This window comes from Dioscorea cayenensis, chromosome 5 (genome assembly GCF_009730915.1).
Source record: "Dioscorea cayenensis subsp. rotundata cultivar TDr96_F1 chromosome 5, TDr96_F1_v2_PseudoChromosome.rev07_lg8_w22 25.fasta, whole genome shotgun sequence".
In the NCBI taxonomy this organism is placed as follows: Eukaryota; Viridiplantae; Streptophyta; class Magnoliopsida; order Dioscoreales; family Dioscoreaceae; genus Dioscorea; species Dioscorea cayenensis.
The window spans coordinates 19,727,150-19,733,896 of NC_052475.1; positions in this window are offsets into that span (position 1 = coordinate 19,727,150).

The window sequence follows — 6,747 nt, forward strand, 5'->3', positions numbered from 1 at the left end:
AAAAATTGATGGTTAAATTTATGGATTATATAATAGGTAATGACTTCTTAGCAGATAAATTATCAAGAATAATAAGAGAAACAACTTTGATTTGTCAATATGTGTTGATAAAAAGGGGATTGCAAAACTAGCAAGTTCCTCTGAGTTTTTGTTACTATGGAAATCAAGAAGCCTTTTCCTTTCAACCCTTGGTTGTATCTCTGAATGTTTAGAACAGTGATTGCAAAGTCAGCAGGATCATTCGCGTTTCTAAGCATGGGATGAGCTGAGTTGATACCAACTACCTGTAGCAATTTTGTATCAACTAAATATTTTTTATCTAATCAGATTCTCTTTATTTTTACATATGGATAAGAAGAATTTTCCTTTAGAACTTACCCTAAAGCTTCCTATTTTCCATATGGGATCAAACCTTCGTTTCAATACACCTTTACTAATCATTAATCACCAACACATCATCTTGGATAACATTTAGGCCTCTAGAAATAATCCAAAAAGTCTCATACCAGTATTCTTAGTACTTATTTCCATAATAGAAATAAATTCCCAAGCTCAAGCTCCACAAACCCAAATCTATTGACTTCATCAAGAATCACATCTCAAGTCCCAAAGCCACAGACGTTCAAGTACTTCATAGAACAAGAAAGGAAAATTAAATTTCTTGAAATAGAGGTATAAATATTGAAAGAAAAATTAAGAGGAAAAACTTGAACATGATTTAATAGCAAAAATCAGAAAAACCGAAGAGTTAAAAGAGTTTATTAAAAAAATTGAAAAAGAAGAAGAATGAAAAGTTTGAAATAAATCCTGAAAAAGTTAGTAAAGTGAAAGAAAATTTTTTTAATTAGTTATGCAGAAAAAGCAAGAACAACAGTTAGCTGAATAATAGACAATGCGACAACTTCTTCAAACTGAAGGTCGGATCCCTAAAGGACTAGCCTTTGAAGGACTTGCATTCTGTGAAGCTGGACATAAGGATGCTAGATGTCTTTGTGAACAAGGTTTTATTATCATACAAGGCTCATTCAATCTTGCCTCTTGGAAAAATTAGCTTATTGAAGGAGTCCAATTCAATCTAATTGACTTAATCGAGAACTGTCATGTAGCATGGATCGGTTAAGCTTCTCAACAAATACTGGCAACTTTTTCATATTCTTCACTGACTCTTTAAATATGATACTTTGCAAGGAGGATTCATCAACTTGGAATTTTGTAGTATTCCACCTGCTTTTAGACCATACCTTGATAATGCATGCCATCACATCAAGATCACTGTATTTTGTCGGCACGAACTCTATCAACTTCCTATGCCATATGATGATATTACTTCTATCTTAACTCCTGGTGAACTTCAACAGCAGATCCATTTATGGCGAGCACATATGGTAGCCACTGACTAAAAGTGTACTCATATGCTCCTGCATTGCCAGTTTATCCTTAAGACGCCTATCATGAAAGTCTATGCTCCTCCCAACCTTTCTTTTCCTGTGTACTCTCTTTTCCCTAATCTACACATGGGCATGGCACCTACTACCCTTCATGTGAAGAAAATCAACTCATGAGCCAGAACCTATTCCTTTGGATATCGTGACGTCGCCAGTGTTCCTAGTGCTGATTTAATCCTTGACACCGACTTCTTAACTGAACAAAACATTGTTAATCTTATGGAAGACTAGTTTATCTACCATTCCTTGGCCTCTTTTCTATGTGGGTGATGGGTATGTATGTACATACATAAAATATGAGTATGTATGTATAAGGTAATGATTGAGAGTAAGTATATATAGAGGTATGTATGATAGTATATATGTATGAAGGTATGTATGAGAGTATGTATGAGTGTCTTACCTTCTTAGGAGGTTATTTATTAAGGTTAACAATGTGTCAAACCCTATTCTCTAGGATAGAGTTACTAGGTTTTGATTAATGAGTCCTTGTAATATAAAATAATGTATTAGTCAACACCTACTCCTAGGTAGGATGACTTTATGACATAGCTTATCACATGTAGCACAGTATTCTCTCCTTCTATAAAAGGAGACCCCTTTGTAACCATTGGAGGTATGAATGAAAGAGATAAGCTTTGGGTAAATAGCTCTTGTGTTTTGTTCTCATTATCCTCTCCATTACTGCCTAACCTTCTTTCCTTGCTTCCTGTGCTTCACTTTGATAACTCTCATAACCTCATATTGTAAGAGAGTCCCAACCCATCCTCTAAGGATACATCTCCTTCGCATACTTTAGCATTTGAGAGAGGGCTTTGACAAACAGTACATTGATGTGTAGTTGCTTCAATAAATCCAGAAATCTCTTGAATTGTTCGTTCGTATGATCATTCTTCAATCTTGATGGGTTCCGGAGGTGGGGGACATACTCCTTCACTAGTGGTGGTGTTCTCTTCTCAATAATTGGAGTGCTCTCTCACTCCTTTGCTAGACTCTCCACAATTACAACTTCTGGTTCCTTTTCCTTCTCCATCATCCTTTCACTACCTAGCCTCACTTCTTTACCTCTCAAGAGTGATAACCTTGAGATGTTTATGGGGATTGGCTTCAATATTACTTGGCAAACTCCCTTGAGGATATTCAGACAATAGTTTAGCTATTTTGAAAAGAAGCCTACTAATTTCTCATCATTGACTTTATTCTTTGAAATTAGGTTTCAGATTTCTAAAACTTAGTATTTGTGCTCTGTATAAACCAAGTAAGCACTTTCTCTACTACGGGCCTCCTATCATTCTGTGGGTGAGGGGAAAATCTTAGCAAGGGCTTCTGATGTTGTCTTTGATTTCCCCAAGAGAAATCGGGGTGATTCCATCATCCTGGGTTATACGTGCTACTATAGGGGGTTTCCTTGTTGTCGGAGGACACTACCAATGAAATCTACCTGTTCACTGGGTCTATGTGCCGCTCCTACAATAGAGCAATCAGTCGAGGCATGTCCTTCCCCACATGTATCATAAACCATGACTAAAGTTGACTGTTGAATGGACAAGCTATCAATCTTTTTGCTCAAGGCTTCCACCTAGGCAGCTAACATAGTGACTTCGCTAATCTTGATCATCCTAGAGGGCTTTCCAACTGACCTGCCTCTAGATTCCATTGGTAGTTGTTCATGGCTATCTTTTCTCAAGTTTGCTTGGCCGCCTCTAAGGTCTTACTGCCAAATGATCCTCCTACTGCTAAGTTAATAAGTTGCCTGGTACTTTGATTGAGGTCTTGATGGAAAATCTTAACTTCCTTCCATTCAGGGAGATTGTGATGCGGGCACTTCATTAATAAGTCCTTGAATCTTTCCTACACCTCAAACAGTGATTCTAAATCCATTTGTGCAAATGAAGTGATCTTCTGACGCTACTTGATCGTTCTTCCAAGAGGAAAATAACGGGCCAAGAATGCCTCAATGAGCTGCTCCTAAGTCATGATAGATGCTCGAGGGAGAGCTGAGAGCTACTACAATTGCCTCTTCCCTTCAATGAGAACAGAAACATTCATAGTATGATTGTATCATTAGAAACATTGTTGACCTTTAGCATATCACAAACCTCGAGGAATCCTCCTATGTGACTGTTAGGATCCTCATATGGTAGCCCATGATACTGTACTGAATTCTAGACCATTTGTACAAATGCAGGCTTTAGCCCAAAGTTGTTTGCTGCAACTGGTGGATGTACTATGCTGGACTAAGAACCTTCGAGAGTTGGTCAAGCATAGCCTAAAAGGGTCCTATGTTAGTTCCTTGATTTTCCATGGTGTCCAAATGCTCCCCCTCAACACTTGCTGTTAAACCTTCGAGAGTTGGCAGTCTTGTTGACTTGCACTTCGGTGGCATAAACTGAAATCAAATAAAAAGAAAATAAATAAAAAAGAGTAAAGATAAACAAAAGAAAAATAAGAAAGAAAAGAAATGGCTAAAGTGATGGAAATTCAAATGTTGGTGATGTCACTAATCTTCCCCGGCAATGGTGCCAAAAAATTGATAGGGACTTAAGTGTATGTCCTGATCTTCGAATAAAGTGTTCATGAATGCAGAGTGTCAGTCCACAGAGAAGAAAGTGAATACAAGTAATAACCCTAATTTTGAAAAAATAGCCTAAGTGACAAAATGTTGTGTGTGTGAATAAAAGAAAACAAAAACAAGGAATACTGTAAGACGCAGGAGAAAAACCAAGGGAAGAAACGATATCTGGGCATAGCACCCTTCTAGGGTTATAAAGTACATAACAAAGGTTGTCTAAATATGCAATCCTATTTGAATTAAGAGCTTTCTAGAATTGTACTAAATCCTGATTTCTCAGGTGAAGAGTAACTGAATAGATGTACAGTTGATACAAACAACCACATAATTGCATTAACACTCTATGAAACCACACTGTGAGTTAATGACAATCTCTTGAGTAGATAATCTCCCTTAAAGAGAGAGAAAGAGTTTATCCATATTCCAAATACAAATTAGAGATGAGATTTCTCCTAAAATCTACTCCATATGGTTGTAAAGACCACCGAGATTATCATTAACTCACTAGGGAGAATTGAGGGAGACGAAGTATCCAAAGTACCCTATATCTAGGGTTACTCACAATTCCCTCTAACCATGGCATGCCTATGCTAGGTGAGTATTTCTACTCGTCATAAAGCACATCAAGTATGATAGCTATGGATTTCGCCTCATTAACAACCAAACATTCAAACATGCAAATTAGATTCAAACATAAATTATTACAATTCAAAAACAATTAAAGCATCAAAGATCCAATAACCAATGCCAAAAAGTAAACCCTAGAGTTCAACTATGCCCAAACATCTACAAATTAGCCCTCCATTAAAGGAGGGCAAGCATTCATGATACAAGATATAAGGGGAGAAATAGAAAACATGAAAACCCCCTTCTCAATCAGTGCCAAAGAAGGATCGCCGGAGAAGCACTAGGAAAGCTTCCACGTATGCCACCAAGGTGAGCTTGATGGCTACAATCTTCAATCCCCTTGAATGTGGATCCAAATCTCCCTTGGAATAGCCCTAAAAATCCTCATCATATCTATTTATACCCGACTACTTACGGGTTGCTTGACAAGGGTAAGGACGTGGTCATAAGGGAGCTGGAGAAGATGGTCGTGAGCCTTACGGGAACACTTACAGTTGTAAGTCCCATCCATAAAGTCTTTTGTTTGTGTTATACTCCAGTTTATGGCTGTAAGTACTAGAACAAAAGCTTCACTGTGTTGCATCTTGTGACCACTCTTACGGGCATTTGTTGTGGTCATAAACTCCTCCAGATGGTCCTTGCAAAGCATCCTTGCAGGCATAATCCGTTCTCGACAAGGTTCTCTAATTTGGCTCTAAATCCTCCGTACAGGGCATAGTCATGCCCAAAAGGTTCTCTAGAATTTACTTACGGTCGTAAGGTAGGCCGTAAGCTGCTCGTAAGACACCCGTTTTACCTTGTCCTTATTTAAATGATGTCGAGATAGCTCCAACTTCTTTATTTAGTGACTGGAATGCTTCTTTTGGCTTTCTCTCATCTTGAAGTGCTGCCCTAAACTTGAGAATGTAAAACATACTAGATTTAGCATTGAATTCCACAATATAATTCTAATAGATGGTGAATGAGTGTACAAAGTGATATGAAATACATGAATATTGTACACTCATCAAGTATGCTAAAAAAAAAATGGAAAGGCTGATTAGAAGAGTGATGATGCGGGGAAGAAGAACAAAGAGGAATTTTTTCGAGTTCCATGAAGAATCCATGATGTGGAAGATAGAAGAAGATTCCATTTCTAATCGTAAAGTGTCTTACAAAAATTCCTTACAATGTACCCAAAATTCAAAGCTTCAGAGAATGTTGACAAGATTTGTAATTGTGATGAGCAAAACTACCTTTCTAGAGGTTGGTGCTAAGTTTGCATAGTGGATGGCTCAGAGTGCAAAGGTTAAGGAGGAATATGCTACCCTAGGAAAGGCAATTGAGATGTGAAGAAACTTAACAACTGCAAAAATAACATGGACTTGGAGACCTTATAACTACTACATTATTCAAATCATAACTCAAGGTTGATTTTTTCGCTAGTGGAGGTGAATGATGAAGCATGACATACATATTGAAGATAGAATATTTCAAGGCTTTAAATTTGAACTTTTAAAGATCATTTATTTTATCTATTTTTTATAATTAACTTAGTTATATTTACTATCTTGTCCTTATCTTATATCTATATAAATACATTGTTTTAAAGGTTTGTAATAAGTAAATAATCTATTCCTACACGATTTTTTTTTTTTTTGCCATCAAGGCCTTTATTTTACTCTATTTTGAGTGATGGTTTTTGGATTAGAACTATGTTAGGATAATTCTTTGTGTGAGAGTATTCTTTCTTTGTTTTATGTTGCATCTGACAAAGTACAACTTATTCTTGAAGAAAACAACTCAGGACAAAGCATAAAGGAGTTCTTCTCATTTGACCCTACTAGCATTAAATTAATAGAGATGGAAAGCTAGTAACTAGTACTTCTATATATCAACTCTTGCACAACTTATAAGAGTTCCTTGTCATTTTTAATGCAATATATCCATCTCACATTGTTTCTAACATGCTTCACGCTTTGCTTTAGTGTTTGAGATATTAAAATTTGTTTTTGCTAGCAAAGAATGCTTTAATTTCCTTGACTTTTCTTCTCTAATGATAACTGATATATACAAGGATAGAGCAAGTTCTATTTGTATATAAGGTTTCGAGAAATGAGTGAG